Genomic DNA, 17631 nt, shown 5'->3' with positions numbered 1-17631 from the left:
TCGTTATTTACTATGTGACTGAGTAACTTAATCCTCTGTGCTTCAAATTATCTTCAGTAAAATGAAGGTGAAAACAACACCTACCTCATAAGGTCACAATGAGAATGAAAGGCATTAATACACATGAAGCAGTGAGAACTGAGCCTGGCACATATGAAGCGCTACATAGATATGGTTAATTTACAATATTAACATTTCTTTACTCTTCCATTACATATAACTATCCAAAGATACCTTACTGAACAAAATGTTAAACGTTGGCTGTCCTCCTATTAAAAAAATAATTTCATCTTCAAACTAGTATATTTTGAAATTTGTTATGGCTTCTTTCCTAATTCCTTCTTCTTTCATGAACTTAAAAAAGCATAAGGACTTATAAGTAATATGAGAAGGCAATGATCAACATTTCTGAAAAATAAAAATAAATGCTATGAGTAGCTTTTATTTAATTAGTTTAATTAGTAACCCAATTAAACAAGTATTCACTTGTCAGGCAAAACTGGGGCAAAACTGAGTTATATCTAAAGATTAAAATGGGCTGGGCTTAGTGGTTTATGCCTGTAATCCTAGTGCTTTGGGAGACTGAAGTGGCAGGATCGCTTGAGTCTAGATGTTTGAAACCATCCTGGGTAACATAGGGAGGTCTTATCTGTACAAAAACTAAAAAAAAACCAGCCAGGTGTGGTGTTACATATCTGTAATCCTAGCTACTTGGGAGGCTGAGGTGGGAGAACAGCTTGAGCTCAGGAGTCCGGGGCTTCAGTAAACTATGATCATGCCAGTGTACTCTGGCCTGAGTGACAGAATAAGACCCTATCTCTAATAAATAAATAATAAATAAATAAAATGTTGGAGAAGTTTTGGCTCTTGGTAAATATTCTATTAAGGCACATTTAACTGCAGTGTAAAACTGATGAGGAGATACACCAATTTAAAAGGAACTACAGTCAATAGAAACTAATGTATATTTACTGTTAAGACTATTATTATCATTGATAAAATCTATGTTTAAAATAATTTTGCAGTATCTCCTGTATATGAGTATATTTAGTCCTTATCATTAATCAGAAAAATAAAATATGGTTATTTATTTTTGCAGTACAGTTGGTTTGGTTATGTATTTTTGAAGTGTAATTGGTTTTGTTTTTAAGTAGCACCAACTTATTTGTTGACTTAAATCCTCAGCGTTCTTGTATTCTGCATAAAGTGTCCACCTCTCTCTTACTGTTTTCAGAAACAAAACATATTTTAAACCCACTAAATAATATTAAATAGATGTTTGCTACTAATTAGTGTATGGTTTGAATTGTAATTATGTCATCCAAAGGGACTTATAAATATTGTCTAGTTAAAATGTGATTCAGTCTTCAATCATTCACAGAGGCATACATTCATTATTATTCATTTAGGGCTCTCTGATTTGAGCTCTAAATGTAATCCAGGAAAAGATGGAGGGATTTTACTTTTATTGTCATGACTTAATATAGCAGATCCTTTAGTTATCATCCTGTACTAATCCAGGGATTGTTATAACTTCTTAGAGTCTGTTATTTGATTTTTAAATTAGTCTGTTTATCATACCAGCCTAGTAGCATGCAAATTCAAGCAGCTAGAAGGAAGGTGCCACATCTCCTTATGGGACAATCAATATATGGTTTTCTATCGTCCAAATTTTAGTTTAAAGGAAACTCTGTTTTAGATATTTGATATATTACTACTTTAAAACTGTGATCCATGGTTCCTATTAATCCAAATCATAAAGAAACAAGCATATTCATTCATCCAACAATATTGAGAAGGCATTGCTGTGTGACAGGCACTGTGCTGTGCTGGGAGTTTTGCACTAAATGAGATAGTTATGATCTCCTGCCCTCAAGGACATTGAGACTAGAAGACAGTATGGTCACCTTATAAGTACATACTGTAATCACAAAAGTGTTGGTGACTGCTACAGACATTTTGATTGCACCGAGGCATAACAGGGAAGTGTCATAATCTAGGTGGCCAGGGAAACCCCCCTGCCTGCCCCCTGCACCCTAAACCACATAAGTCATAGAATAGTATTTTCTAAAGCTTGGAAGTGAGAGAAAGCATGATGAAATCCAGGAATTGCAAGATGAGGAATACAGAGTAGCAGGGAGCACAGTGAGCAATGCAGTTAGGAGGAACCCGATTGGAGAAGGCCCTGTTAACTTGTTAAAGATGTTTTTCGTGGACTTGTGGTGTGAGGGGAAAAGTTTGATGTGACTGGTTTTGCATTTTCAAAAGATGACACTGGATGTAGGATGGAGAACGGATTGGAGAGGAACAGGACTAGAGGCAGGGGAAGGATGTGTAGCCCACCTGAGTGGTCCAGAGAAGAGATTATGGCAACCTCAAGTTAAAGGCAGAGTCAAGCTCTAATATTTGGGAAATGGACTTGAGGGCAGGATGGTAACTTTGATTGGTGGAGGAGTGGACACATGACAAAGGCTTTTACATGTGAGGGCCTCCTCCCTAGTGTCCAAGTTTTGCTTTCCCATCCCCCTCGTTGTTACTTTTCATCTGGTCTTCAAACTTACCATCTTACGTGGTAAGTTAAAAGGTTATTCGAATGACAACTTGAATAACCCTTCAAAGAAAGGACAGAGCTTTGGGGCAGCAAATAGCGGGGGAGTTACTGTCCCACTACTCTGCCTCTTGCTATGCCTCTGCCCCAAGTGAAGTGGTGTGGCCATGGCATCAGAGTTAAGAGACATTTACAAAGATGGATAGGTAGTACCTAGTCATTTACTGCATGTTGGGAATAATTCTTGTGTTTCTAGCTTTGGGGTTTCAGTGAATGGCAATGTCACTTGGAAAACATTGAGGAAGCTGAGAGAGAGAATGAATATTAGGTGCCTGCAAACCATCCAAATGAAGATGTGAAAGGCAGTAGAATATGATAGTCTAGAGTCAGGAGAGCTGATTTGAGTGTTGTTTTTAATACAGATGGTGCCAGAAGTCATTGGAGTAATTAACACAGAAGTGAAGGACAGGGCCTAGGGTGAGTCATGAGGAGTTCAAAATTTAAGGGTCTAGCTAAAGAGGCTAGAATCTCAGAAGCTAAGGCGGAGGGTGTTTTGAAGAAGTAGGAATGTTTTGTAGTTGCAGATAGGCTGTGGAATTAAGTAAAAGAAAGAGATATGTAAATAGTGTCTATTTGTTTTATCAACATGATCAGTTTTAGTGGATTGGAATTGGCTGAGTAATAAATCAGAAACAAGTTTGAGAAGAATCCATGTTAGCCAAAGGGACTATAACAATATGATACAAAGCTTTCTGGGTACTCCCGGCTTTAAAATTAACCTTTAAAAGCTCAGCTGTTTATAAATCTTTCTTAAACGCTTCATTGCTGCTGTGGTCTCAGATTTTATATTCACGATCATGGCAAAGTCCTCAGAGCCTGGTGTGAGTCTATGATGGAAATGCACAATTCCCTCAGTGGCTTCCGCTTTTCCTGAGTGAATGAGTTTATATTAACACAGTTGCGCCAGGCGCGGTGGCTCACGCCTGTAATCCCAGCACTTTGGGAGGCCGAAACGGGTGGATCACGAGGTCAGGAGATTGAGACCATCCTGGCTAACACGGTGAAACTCTGTCTCTACTAAAATTACAAAAATATTAGCCGGGCAAGGTGGCGGGCGCCTGTAGTCCCAGCTACTCAGGAGGCTGAGGCAGGAGAATGGCCTGAACCTGGGAGGCGGAGCTTGCAGTGAGCTGAGATCGCGCCGCTGCACTCCAGCCTGGGCGACAGAGCGAGACTCCTTCTCAAAAATAAAAACAGTTGCAGATGTGCTATGGAGAACTTTAAATAACTCTATGCATACAATTTAACTTTTTTTTTTTTTTTTTTTTTAAATTAGGGTCAGGTGTGTGTCACCACGTCTGGCAAATTTTTTTTTTTTTTTTTTTTTTTTTTTTACTTTTTTTTTCCATAGAGACAGGATTTTGCCATGTTGCCCAAGCTGGTCTCAAACTCCAGAACTCAAGTGATCCACCTGCCTTGGCCTCCCAAAGTGCTAGGATTACAGATGTGAGCCACCGCACCTGACCACAATTTAATATTCGTAGCCGGGGTCAACATCTTCTCTATGGTCAAGGCCTCACCAGTTCTATCCACAGTACCAATGGGATTTTCTCAGCCGCTATTAAATTATAATCAGTGAATTTTTTTAAAAAGTTCTTGGATATCTCTTCTGAGATAATAAATCTTTTATACTCAGAATATCTAATAGAGAGTTGGAGAAATATCCATGTTAGGATTATGTCAGCTTCTGTAGTCCAGGAAGTAAGGATCACTGTAACCTTCACTCCCATGGTTACCCCATCAAAATCATTTCCTTTAGGAAGCAAAAGAGCCAAACTGCCAAATTTAGTTTTCCTTTGCTTCCTTCTTCACTGTGTTTACTTTAAATATCATGAGATATTTTGTTTTCTTCTTACTACCTTTTAAGAGTGGAGCTATGTTAAGTCTCGTCATTCAAATAGAAGTTGAGCCATATTAGGTTGTTCAGAGTCTAAGAGTATTTTTTAAATCCAGCAATCTAATCTATTGTAGGGATATGGATTAGAAAGCACATCTTGTAATCAGGAGCAAATTGTGAAGCTTACAGAGTTCCTGTGTTTATTATTCTTTTCCAACTAATCTTCATATTCACTTTAGTGCGATCCAGTTCACTCTTCTGATTCATGTAAGAGGAACATTGGATGGTCACAAATGAGTATTTTTATTCTGTGGAATTTTTTCACTAATTGCAGTCATTTGTATTTTTAAGTGTGCTATTTTATTTGTGAATTACTTTGAAAGTTTTATTGGCATTTTGACATTGCCCACTTGTTTATCAGCTGTCAACTAATTTTGGAATTTGAGATAAATATTTTACTCTTCCCTGTAATAAGCATTAGGTACCACTAGATAGGGGTAGAGAGTCTTTGCAGCCTAAGAAGGATCCATTCTTCTGTGAATATTAAAAGGCCAGACAGAGAGTCACTGTTCTCTGTATCTAAAATAATATTTTCTTTGGGAAAACTGCTAGCAAATTTATTATGTTAAAAAGTAGGACTGGAGATGTTTAAGCAAGAGAACTAGAGTTGAGGTAGTAACTTTCAATTCTTTCACTCTAGACTGGATTCTTTTCAGTGTTTATGTAACCTTCAAACCTTTTGCATGAGTTTAGAGAAATACGTTACTTTTTCCTTAAACACACGTCGTGTTTACCAGGGTCTCAGATTTCTTGTGGCCTCTGCTTTGGATTACAATCTGTGTATTTCCATCTTTCCATTTCTCACTCTCATGTTATCCTTCAATACAAAGGCCCATCCTCCTCAACTTTGCTCTCATCCCATCATTAGGGAACTTTCTGTTTTCTTTTTTCTTTTCTTTTTTATATTTTATACATTAAAAATAGCATCGTCAGTTTTGAAGGATTTTCTACAGGTTTCCTTACATTGTTATTAGTTTTTTCTCAAGTCATTGCAAATTTAAAATTTAGTAAAAGATAGGATTTTAGTAAATGTTTAATTATAGAACTCAGGTCACCACTTATTTTAATAGTCACTTTTTATATGCATATACGTTATCTTGTTCAGAGAAATCACCTCTGGAATTCCTATAGGGTAAAGAAGTTTGATGTGAATTATCAGTCTTACTCTACTTGGCTCAGTGAAAATCTAAGTGCTTATACTCAAGCTTTATAATCTTTTCATAATCAGAAATAAAATTCTGAGTACTCAGAGTTACAGATTGGGTATGTTATGGAGATTAAAGGTTGTAGTCCTTGTTAATGTGTTCTGTCCAATGCTAACACAGTATAGATTTCTACTTGTTACCTTGAGAGCGTTTATGAGTACAATGATTTGGAATTAGTGTTTGAAAATTATTACACATATTTAGAAATGTCTGAAATGTAGTCAGTTTTAGTCAGCTCAACTTGTTTTGAAGCAAAATATTCATCTTGAGCAAATGCCTAAGAATTCCCGTATTTTCTGAATTCTGGTAGTTATTTTTAAGCTATACTACTTACTTTTTATAGCTGTCACATAGCAGTTATTTGGGAGGTTAAATCTGAGTTGATTTGTATTGCTATAAAAATTGTTTTCAGTTAATGTGATACAGTGCAATGTAGATGGAAATAACAGACTGTATGCTTTCATTGTCTTAATATAAAATTCACTTGATGTTTTGATTGGGTGAATGAAATACACTTTACAAGAAATCAAAAGAAATTATTTTGTAGTTAAAACACAGTAGACCTTTACAGCGTGTAAAATAGAAGTCTGCTGTCCTGGAAAGTAAAATTAACTGCTTTTGACCATTGTATTCCATTTTTCATTATATTCCAAAATACTGAGCAATAATTTGCTTCTTTGTATTTTAATAACTTATTAAATAATCTCTTCAAAATAACCTATCTTAGCCTAAATTAATTTCTGACATGAGACTGCCTGGCTAAATGCTTATTGCAGTTACACTATATTAAGAAAAAAATAACAGCATACTTAAAATCTGAGACTCTGGATTTCAAAAGCATGGGTCTACCACTTTACATATGATAACAGGACATGTAAAGATAATTGACTTCTTTTCACATTTTTTCCCCACATTTTCCTCACATGTCCAAGAGATAATGAAAGCATCCCGAGGGCAGGGATTATGTTTATTTTGTTGACTGCTATAGTCACAGTACCTAGCAATCATGCAGTAAATAATGAATGAATTAATAAACAGATACCTGCAGCACATGGCTCAGTTTTTAAAAGATAAATAGAGCAGACAAATAAATGTATATGTAGCTGAGTTTATGACATTTAATTGATCAATTAATGGGGAATCACTTTTATCATTCCTCCATGTCAACTCTAAAAATACATGTTTAGATGACCCCTAATTTACCACTGCCTGTGCCAAAGTCAAAACTCAGTAAAAGGAACAATGAGATTTAGCAATTAAGTTGATCACTTATTTTGTTGAGTGTGTTTTGAAGTAATGTTTACAAACTATCTAAAAGAGTCAATAAGTTCTGTATTGAGATACATTTTCCTTCTCCAATCAGACACTGTAAGACTTAAACTGTCTACAAGATAATTATACATTTTATAACTGGGATTTGGACAGCTTCTCTGGGTTTCAAACTAATATGAAAAATTTAACATTCATCCAATTTCTGAGGTTTGTCTTAAATATGCAGATCAAGTAATACTGGTTTTTGGAAAGGAAATGAAGTGGCTTTAAGAAGAAACTTGAAGAATAATCCTCAGAAAGCTCTGTTGATGCAGCTGTTCTATCATGTGTAACAAACATCTGAATGTGCTTCGTGAATGTGCTCATTATTTGATCGTTGTATGTCACATAACGAACATGGCTTGCATAAATGCTCCCTGGGAATTATGATTCACAGATAAATGTGTAACTTTTTTGATAGCCATTAAATTGAAATAGCAGACTTTATGTTTCAGATATGGGGTTGATTTGGAAAAAGCACTGCCATTACACTTTTGAATATCTTCGGAGGTAGAAATTATCATTTTACCTTGAGAAGTCATCCAACCCAAACAATAGCAATACAATTTTAAGGAGCAAAGCATACCAGTTTTTTTACCTATGGTCAGAAGTTTGTTGGGGGCGCTAATGTCCTCAGTGATTGCAAATGCCATTTTCCAGTGTAGTATTAAAGCCATTTATTCATTCATTGGTGTATTCACCATTCAAGCAGTATACTAAAATGCTTTTCAGTTTAATTTAGTGGAAAATTAAATTAAGGAATGGTTCTCCTCTTGCTAAGAGGACCATCCTCTTCAACCATGCTTATGGCTTAGGCATGGCGACGTGTATGGAGCAATAATATAAAACTGAATCAGCCCTGCCAATCCTTGGGAGCAAGATGCCACTCTGTTGTGCAAAGCATTGTGCTTGGCACTGGGAAGGGACACCAGTGAACTGTTTTTAACTACTAGAGATTTTGTAGAATGGTAGGCAAATTACAATGGCTACACAGTTATGATTGTATCTTGACTACTTCCACTTACAGTATTTTAGATGTTTCCTCCTGTATTCAGGATGACACCAGCATTCTTAACATGGCCTACAAGGCTGCTATTTTGTTCTAGGGTGCTACCTCTTTAGACTAATCTTGCTCTGCTCTCTGCCTTGCCACCTAAGTTCTAGACACATGTCCCTTTCACACTAATCCACTTGTCATGCTCCCTCAGACAAGAGGCTCTGCCGCTGTTGTCTCTCTTTTCATCAAGTTCAACTTATACTCTTACTTTATATCTGAGAAAAAAGTGTCACTTCCTCAGGGAAATTTCTCACAGCCTTAATAGGTTAAAACCTATGCTATCATGTATTCTCCTAAATAACACGTGGCATATTATGACTTTGCATTTGTTTATGATCTGTCTCACTGACTGAACTGTAAAGACCGTGTCAGCAAGAATGTTGTCTGCTATTAGATAACCTTTTATCTCCAGTGCCTAGTGTAGTGCCTGACACATAGTGGGCACTCAATAAATACTTGTTCAACGAATAAGAGATAAAGAAGTGAATGAATAACTTGATATACATAAGAAAATAATATGTTCAATAAGAGAAGTCCCGCCAAAGCACTAGGAATTCAGAGGAATAAATGAATTCCCCAAATGACTAAGTGTAGAATACATGAAGGTGACAACTATTATTGCATTCCTTGAAGAAGGCAGAGGCTGAGAATTCTGCCACATCACATTGGATGATACAAATTCTGACAATCTGCGATGATGAGCCTCTGTCTGACAAAGTGTATTTCATTAAGCACTCCCGTGAATCACCCCAGTGAATCACCTCATAGAAGGATCACATTTGCCATCATTATCATAAGATACTGGTGCTGATTCCATTAGGCCAAAGGGCTATCTTGGAATTCTCATATTAAAATCTCTGAAGATTATTATTTTGTCATTTGAAAGAACCATCTAGTTTGCTAGAATTTCATTTGAGGAACGCTGGGTCTTGATTATACAGGACAAGGTTGTAATGGTCCTGAGAGTTTACCATTAATAGCTCGTTGGTGTTGACAGGGTGAGAAGTGTTAATGCTGTAGTGTAAGTCATCACATCTTCAAACCACTTAATCCCTTCTTGCTAATGAGAGTCAGCCATTCTCAGCCTACATTAGACCTTAGTGCAGTCTCCAAGAGAAGAAAACCCCAAATGTGGGTGAAACTAGAACTGCTGGGGTAGGGGTGTGTGGTTGTCATTGCCCTTCAGGTCTCCTGAGCCACTTAGACCTCTGTCCCCATCTCATGCAGAGCTTCTACTCAGCCATAGGAGAGAGCCCTGTCTTCTGATGCCTTCTGAAATCTCCTGGACTGTACCTTCCAGGCACTTCGTTTGTGTTTGATAGGCAGAGTTATTATCGTCATCTCTCAGTAAATGTAGTGGAGTGACAAAACCTTCCCAATGCCCTGCCAATGATGTCACTCGCTTCTGTGGTGGTTGTGACTCTGTCGCTGCTGGTGAAGACCTTTCTCAGGAAAAGGAGCAAAGTCTGCAGGCTTTGTGCCAACAGTGTCCAACTCACTCCATAAACCAGCAGTTGTTGGGATGGTTTCTGCAGGGCAGATCTCTTGTTTCTTTAATCACTGGTAATAATGATGTTTTTGTCATATTAAAGGGGAAAGAAGAGAAGCGATTGAGAATCGTTTGAGAGGATGACTGTGCCGTCTCTCAGGTCCAGTGACAAGAGGACTACAATGGGTAGCTTTCAGAACTACATATGGTCTTCCTTCCGAGGGAGTTGATTAAGCGACTCCGGATGAAATTGAAATCCTGTGATTTGACCTTTGTCTGGCCTGGGAGGGCTGCAATTCGCATAACAATTTCCTTTTGTTCTTTGTTTGGAGTTATTAATCCAACATGAGCCTCGAATTAATCAGGGGTAGTGCATAGCTACATTTCTAATTCACAGCTCCGCTGCTTGTGTCTTTTTTAATTAAGGCCGAATGATAGCAGGCCTTAGCCCTGATTGCCACACTTGCTAACCACACATTGAGGGATGAAGAGGCTAAACAGGCAGAATGAGATTACTTCAAGGTTTCACTTAATTGTTTTCTTCCTTTAAGTAAAGAGCACTGCCTGAACATTGTTAATTCTGAACTGGGAGAGTTTCTTTTTGTCTGTTTTTACTTGTCTTGACTTTGGAAGAGGGTGGAGAGAAACCCAGGTTTGTGTTAGTAACCTCAGGTGTAATGATCAAAGGGATTACTGGAGTCATAATTTCAGTTATTGATTTGAACTACATCATCATGGGCCATCGGGGGTTGGTTAATGTTGAGGCCCAAGTCAAAGAACTTTGACCCTTAGTTATCTACATGTTGTATAGAGTTTGGTGCCTTTGATATACGTAAGGACTGCTCAACATTGATTCATCAAGATGTTGTAGGAGTAGATCAGTTTAAAAATGACTCTAATGTGACTTACATTTTCCAGAATTCAGTATCACATGGTTCTTTTACTTTGTTCAAAGGGATTTAATTACTAAAAGGGCCTAATTATAGTTTAGCTTCACCAAACTTGCTTTGGCACACAGTGTGGAACCAGGATGCATCCACGTGAGGTTTTAGTAATAACTTTTTCCCCTTTGGTAAAAGTAATTAATTGCCTCCATTCCCTCAACTGCTTCTCGTAGTTTAAGAGGGAAATATAATTTACAGATCTAGATCAAATGATGTTAAGTAAAATGGAGCTTCAGTTCACCAAGTTACTAAGCCTTTCCCTGGAAGAAAGTGGCTTCTTAGAGTAGTAAATCATCTCTGAGACACTGGGCACATTCAATTAACCGCAGTTGCAGTGAGCTTGTGAGGATTGTTGTACAACTCCACAGGTAACTTACTCCCACCTCCAAGTGTCTGACTAACCTCGGAGAAATTGACTCTTCATCACTATATATTTTAAGCTTTACACAAAGATGCAGTGTGAAATAAACATAGCTGTTCACTTGCTCTATGACCATTTCCTTTCTGAGACTCAGGCCTCAGAATAAACAAACAACAAACAAATAACTGGACGTTGGCCCAGAGGATCTCTATGGTTCCTTTCATCTTTAAAACTATAATTCTATATATCTGTAATTCATTTACAATCGCAGATTTGGCAATTTATTTTTCTAGTTCTGTTTTGGATCTATGAAAATTAGTAGGCCTCCCTTGGGTAGAGATGTCTGTATATTATCTAAAGAATTAAAGGCTGGAAAGCATTTTTATTTAAATGCATTGTAGTTGGGCAAGGTGGCTCATGCCTGTAATCCTAGCACTTTGGGAGGCCAAGGCAGGAGGATGGCTTGAGTTCAGGAGTTCGAGACCAGCCTGGGCAACATAGTGAGGCCTTATCTCTACAACATATTTTTTTTCTAAAAATTAGATGGGCACGGTGGCATGCGAGACCAGCCTGGGCAACTTAGTGAGACCTCATCTGTACAACGTATTTTTTTTCTAAAAATTAGATGGGCATGGTGGCATGTAGCTGTAGTCTCAGCTACCAGGTGGTGGAGGGGGACGGTTGCTAGTGCCCAGAATGTTGAGGCTGTAGTGAGCCGTGATAGTGCCACTACACTTCAGCTTGGGTTACACAGTGAGACCCTGTCTCAAAAAAATGCAGGATTATATGTTAAATTGATCAATGTCATATTGTGTTTGCTAATTTTTGAATAAGAATTCTGTGTGAAGGGGAGTATTTTAGAGAATATAATTCAATTTCTAGAGGAAAGGACATTGAACTGGGAGTCAGGGAACCTCATGCCAGATTATAGCTCTTTTTTTTTTTTTTTTTTTTTTTTTTTTTTTTTGAGACAGTCTTTCTCTGTCACCAAGGCTGGAGTGCAATGGGTGAGATCTCAGCTAACTGCAACCTCCACCTCCCAGGTTCAAGAGATTCTCCTGCCTCAGTCTCCTGAGAAACTGGGATTACAGACACATGTCACCATGCCCAGCTAATTTTTGTATTTTGTATTTTTAGTAGGGTTTTGCCATGTTGGTCAGGGTGGTCTTGAACTCCTGACCTCAGGTGATCCGCACGCCTCGGCCTCCCAAAGTACTGGGATTACAGGCATGAGCCACTGCACCCGGCCACCTCTGCTCTTGTAAATATGACCTAAAGTGTTGAAGTCTCATTTCCAACTTATGCAAAATTAAGATTCCTTCCAAGCCTGATTTTCTGTAATTCTAATAATTTCATCACAATTAGGACTTTGAAACCAATGCATCAGATATGTTGAATATTATGTTTTTCTTTCCTAAAATATTTTCAGCTGTTTATGGATAAATACATAGAAAAATACAGGTTAAAAAATGCTAAGCAAATGATAAAACAGCAACAAACTGCAAGGGAGAAGGTATTTTAGTCCATATTTTAAGTTCTAATTTTCACTTTTAGAATCTTTTAGAAGAGGCTGTGAAGTGGACACGATCAGGGAGGCTGGGCTGAAAAGAAGAATCTCTGGGAAAGCAGGTGATGTGGGGGCAGATAAAGGAAGATGGAGGTGTGAAAGAAGGATTGAAGAGGATAAGACTGATTTGTGCATGTGTATATTGGTTTAGGAGAATGAGCTGGTAGAACAGAAGACAAAAGAAGGTTTGGGAAAAACTGATGGAGCAAGATCCTGAGCTAATGTGAGCAGAGTGGATCCCAATCATTAGTGGGGGTTAACCTCAAACAGAGGGAAAGATGCCTAGTCCTCTGATAATGCATCTTTCCGGCAGAGATGTTTTAAGGAGGGTTGCAGAAAGTGATGTGTGTGTGGACGAGGCAGGTGGTACATCTCTATGGGAAGTGAGGTCATCTGAAAATGATGGTGATAGAGAAGTGAAGAAAATAGTGAAGGTTGGAGACAGCTGTGAAAATGAGTGAAAGGAGGTGTGAAAGGACAACTGAGAAGATTCTTGAATAGGGTTAAGAGCACAGGTCTGCCTGGGGTAGTGGCCCTGGTCTGTGGAGTTGCATTCTTTTCTTTTCTTTTTATTATTATTATTATCATTATTATTATTATTATTTGAGATAGAGTCTCACTCTTCACTGAGTGTCAGGTTGGAGTGCAGTGGCACGATCTTGGCTTACTGCAACCTCCACCTCCTGTGTTCAAGTGATTCTCCTGCCTCAGTCTCCCAAGTAGCTGGGATTACAGGCGTGCACCACCACGCCCTGATAAATTTTTTTTTGCATTTTTAATAGAGATGGGGTTTCACCGTGTTGGCCAGGCTGGTCTCGAACTTCTGGCCTCAAGTGATCCGCCTCCCTCAGCCTCCCAAAGTGCTGGGATTACAGGCATGACCCACCATGCCTAACCTGTTGCATGATTTTCTCCAGCTGAGTTCAGCTACCTCAGGTTGGATGTGCAGAAGAGACAGGTTGTTGGATTGAGTCAGGATGGGAGCTTCTGAAAAAGAAATGCACAGGGATAAAGAGGACCTTATATGCATTGGTGCCTTTGCCTTATTAATTCCTCAAACAATTTTAAAAGACAAACACAATTATTGATAGTTTAAAGAGTTGTTAAATGGGGCCACTAGAGTCTTGATAATGCCTCACAAACATTCTGGTCCCAACACTGTATACAGTCAGTTAATAGTTTAACACATACTTTTTCATTATTTCCACCAAAAATATTATATTGAGTCACTCAGTGAATTCTTTGGATAAGAACATTTCTTGTAAGTTTTACATAAAACTGAAAAGTAAAGTGGTTTTGGTGAGTAGGTCTCATTTTACAGTAAACATCAAATCTATGGAAAATCTAGAAGCAGAAACCCAGATAACTATGATCACCAATCTTTGGTTTTCAGCGCGGTGTCACAGCCTTTTGCTCTCTTTCTCTGTTGACTGAGATTCAATTTAAAAAAAAAAAAAAAAAAAAAAAAAAAAAAAGACTTTGGAAAAGGTTGATAGTCCTATGCAAGTCAGTATATTATGGACACATTTCCAAAAGGCGGATGCCAAACTCTTTGGGGTTGTGATATACCCAGATGGTCTCCCTTTTTTTTGCGTTTCTGCAAATGTTATTACCAAATACAACAATTTTTCCTCCAAAGTCATTAGAGCCCATTTGGCACCTTCTCTAATCTGTCCTACTTGTTACCTTTTAATTACTCTGTGAGGGGATCTAGTTGTCTTGTTGTTGCTGAAGGCCAAATGACCAAGGGGTTAATGCTTTTTCTGTCCCTGGCCAATTGGTTTTTAGTCAGTAGTTATTTATGGGGAAGTCCAGGGACCATTAGTTCTCAAGTATGTGCAGCTGTACTCCTCACAATTACTCGTCCATAAGCAAATGTGGACTTACTTTTTGTGTATGGTTGTTTTTTTTTCCCCTGATTGGTTAGACAATCTGTTGCCATTTATGAATGATTCTTGTTGATGCAAAACATGGCATTGGATTCTGTTTTATTATTTGGATTCCATGTTTCATAGGGTGCTGTAATCTTGATTCAGACAAGGCACGAGGGTATGTACCTCCTGTCACTAGTGACAAATTGCTCCTGTGTAGCAAAATGTGAAATCTCGCTCACCGCATGTTAGCTGCACCATTCTCGCGAAATCAGCATAGGTGCTGATGATCCTCATTGTGAAATCACTGACTGGTTGGCCTTGGCCTTTCTTCTTCATGCTCTGTTCTTTTGGACATAAGGTAGAGATTACTATTAATGGTTCTTTCAGTTCCTAGGAGCTCCTCCCTCTGTGCTGTCTTACTGTGATTTTTTTTTCTGCCCCCATTGAATGGTAGTCTTTGATGTCACACAAGAGAATACTGTTGGCTAACAGTCTGGAGGCTGCTTCATTTGAGCTAACCACCACATGAAAACAAATGTGATCCATCATATTTCATTAACTAGCTGTCCTCCTTTTGGGTGCCCTTTTTTGATGTCAGAGTTGCATCCTGACAGGAATCAGAAAGATACGTGTGATTAAGAACAGTAATAATGCTTATTGCATTGTATTGTAAATTACCTTCCTGGGCCCTGCTACTTTACCAGCCCCACTGGCATTGGCTCCCGTACATTTTTGACTACTCAGTATATACAGTGTATTAGCGCAATGGAGATCATTATGTGGCCTGTATTTGAGTCATTTTTATTTAAGATGCCAAACAATAAGCTGTTGATTGGGGGAACAAGAGGCGAACAATAATGTTCTGTGTCACATAATACACCACCATTTTCCAGCTTTGCTTTAGAAGGGCCCTCTTTATTGTTTTTGTATAAAAATGGTTCTTAGGAGGAGGAATATTTTGCTGAGGTATGTCATTATTTTGCAAATTTCTATTATCTCATCATGTTGTCTTCATTGTAAATTGCAGCTAATTAGGAACCTAGTTAGAGCCCCAGCTTTGAGGCTGGCTTTTTTGTGAAAAGAGCCCACCGATTACCGCACTACAAGAGAGGAAGGGAGAGAAAAAGGAGATTAATCTGGTTACCTAGGCGACACTCGCTTCCATCTGCGAGGAACAATACATTTTTGTTTCCTTGGCTCAGTTCAGATCTGTTTTGTTTAGAGGGGGAAAAAAGGGAGAGAGAGAAAGAGAGAGAGAGAGACAGAAAGAGAAAGAGAGAGAGAGAGAGAGGGAAAGAGAGAACCTAGCTCCACAGCAATGATGAAATCTGCCTAGCCCAGGCTTATGTGCTTGATTCCTCTACAAGTTAGGGGTCTCTGGTGAGTGAGAACATGAAAGAGATAAGCTCCAAAGTTGTCAAAGGTCATGACCTTGCCACACAAAGCCAGCAGTTTTACCTCTAAATCCCCTTCTCCCAAAAAGCACTTAATGAAATAATATACTGTGCTTCTTTCTCAACACGCTGTAGTCTATATTAGGAACAAGGCCCCCAGATTGTGAATTTAAGGAGTCATTTAAAATTTCATACTAAATAATCAGTGATTATACGAAGCTACTTATGGGTCCAGGTTTTGTCTATGCAACTTAACTTAGACTTTTCTACTTTTGTTTTCTCCAAGTGACTTTCCCAAAACCTACCATTTTATTGTAACACACAATGTTTGAGGTATGAGTTGACTTTTCAATGGATGAAGCAAACCTATTGAATCTACCCAAGATCGAGGCTTATTAACTACTCAATTCCAGTTGCATTTGTTGGACATAAAACTTTTAATTCTTTAGAAGGGTGGCCATTTACTTCACTCAGACATGGGTGGTGCTGCCAGATTGTTTGCTGCCTTTTACATAGTCACCAGAGAAAGGGCTGAGGATGGAGCAGGAACTGAAAGAGGCTAAAAGGCTCAGAAATCTCAGGGCTTCTTTAGGCATGTTGGCTAAACCCACAGCCTCTGATGAGCATAATGCTTTCCCCATCATGTTCTCACAGGTTGGTATGCCATCATGCATAACGAGTAGTTACCCGGAAAGGTTATATGTGATGACATACAGTTAAAGGAGACTCTAAGAGAGGAACGTTGGCTTATCTGAGCTTTCCAGTCATAGAATGCATTGATGAAATAAGAGCAACTAGCTTATTTTAAAATGCCCTGTGGAATCCATGCTTCATACCTGTGGGTGTCTCCTCATCAGTTCTGTTTCTGAAATCCATTGCTAATAAAAGGAAAGTAAATCTTTTCATAAAAACTACAAGTCACGAAGGGTTCTCAGGTTCTTCTACACTAATAGACTAATAGACACTTCTCTTCAAATGGTATTACCCATCTCTCTCGTCTTATTTGCAAATGGGAAGAAGATACCAACCCAAATTGATTCTGTGTTTATCACTCATCTAGCCATCTAGAACAGCTGTGCTTTGTCTTATTTCCACTATACCCTTTGGGCAGCTCCAAATGGGGTATCTCATGTGAAATCGGATGTATACGTGGTCTTAGAAATCTATGAAAACCATTTAAACTATGGCATTCTAATTTGTTCTAATATTTACTGTATTTTACGGATAAAAATAATAAGCCTTACTTTATATCTCAAACTTCAGCCTTAAAAATGGTCTTCTATTTGTTATGCACTTGAAGGAAATCAAATTAGTTTTGCAGTTTTCCCATGAGTCTCTCAAATAAGACCAGATGCAAATGAGTTCACTATAGCAGACCCTCCACAAGGATCTTCTCCAAGTATTTTTTTACTATGTAAAGGACAAATTACCAAATTCCACATTATCATTAAAAACTAGACCATCTTTCTGAAGTTTGGGAAACCAGGGTTGCTCTTGGCAATGGCAAAGATTAAATATGCAGATATGTTTTAGAAATTCTCTCTTTAAATTGACAAATGAAATGGTCTCTTCTTATCTACGAATGAACATTTTTTATTAAAATTTTTAAGCTGTCTTAGGTTTTGAGGGGAAGTGTTCTCAATATCTCTTTTTTATTATGAAGAAAGTAAGTTTCGTAGATATACAGAGAAGTAGTTATAGCAGTTAAGTCAACACTGCTCAGACTAGCTTTCTTTACGGAAAGTATTGAAGCTCCAATGTGTACTTATTAAGAGGGCACCATTATATTTTTTCTTATCTGTTTGCAGAGTCAGTCCATCCAGTTCCTGCTCTTAAGCTTGACAAGAGTCACATACAGAACCTCATCTCTTTATAAAAGCTTTGATTGATAATATGCTGTGAAGGTAGGAAAATAAAATGTGAA

At 38.1% G+C, this 17631-nt stretch overlaps 1 protein-coding gene across 18 annotated transcripts in view; it reads left to right on the top strand.

The window, feature by feature from the left end:
• SOX5 (SRY-box transcription factor 5) overlaps positions 1 to 17631 on the top strand; it is a 1034891-nt gene that overhangs the window by 536424 nt on the left and 480836 nt on the right. Inside the window, exon 7 of one of the 18 annotated variants that reach the window (XM_050746687.1) lies at positions 17516 to 17611. The exons of 16 other annotated variants lie outside the window; for them this stretch is intronic. The gene's annotated coding sequence lies outside the window, so the exon portion shown is untranslated. Of the gene's footprint in view, positions 1 to 3937; positions 17612 to 17631 lie in introns of those variants that run through there. One more of the 18 variants, XM_050746703.1, reaches the window with a different exon arrangement.

The sequence above is a fragment of the Macaca thibetana genome, chromosome 11 (genome assembly GCF_024542745.1).
Source record: "Macaca thibetana thibetana isolate TM-01 chromosome 11, ASM2454274v1, whole genome shotgun sequence".
Taxonomy (NCBI): Eukaryota; Metazoa; Chordata; class Mammalia; order Primates; family Cercopithecidae; genus Macaca; species Macaca thibetana.
This window is presented reverse-complemented; position numbering and strand designations above follow the sequence as displayed.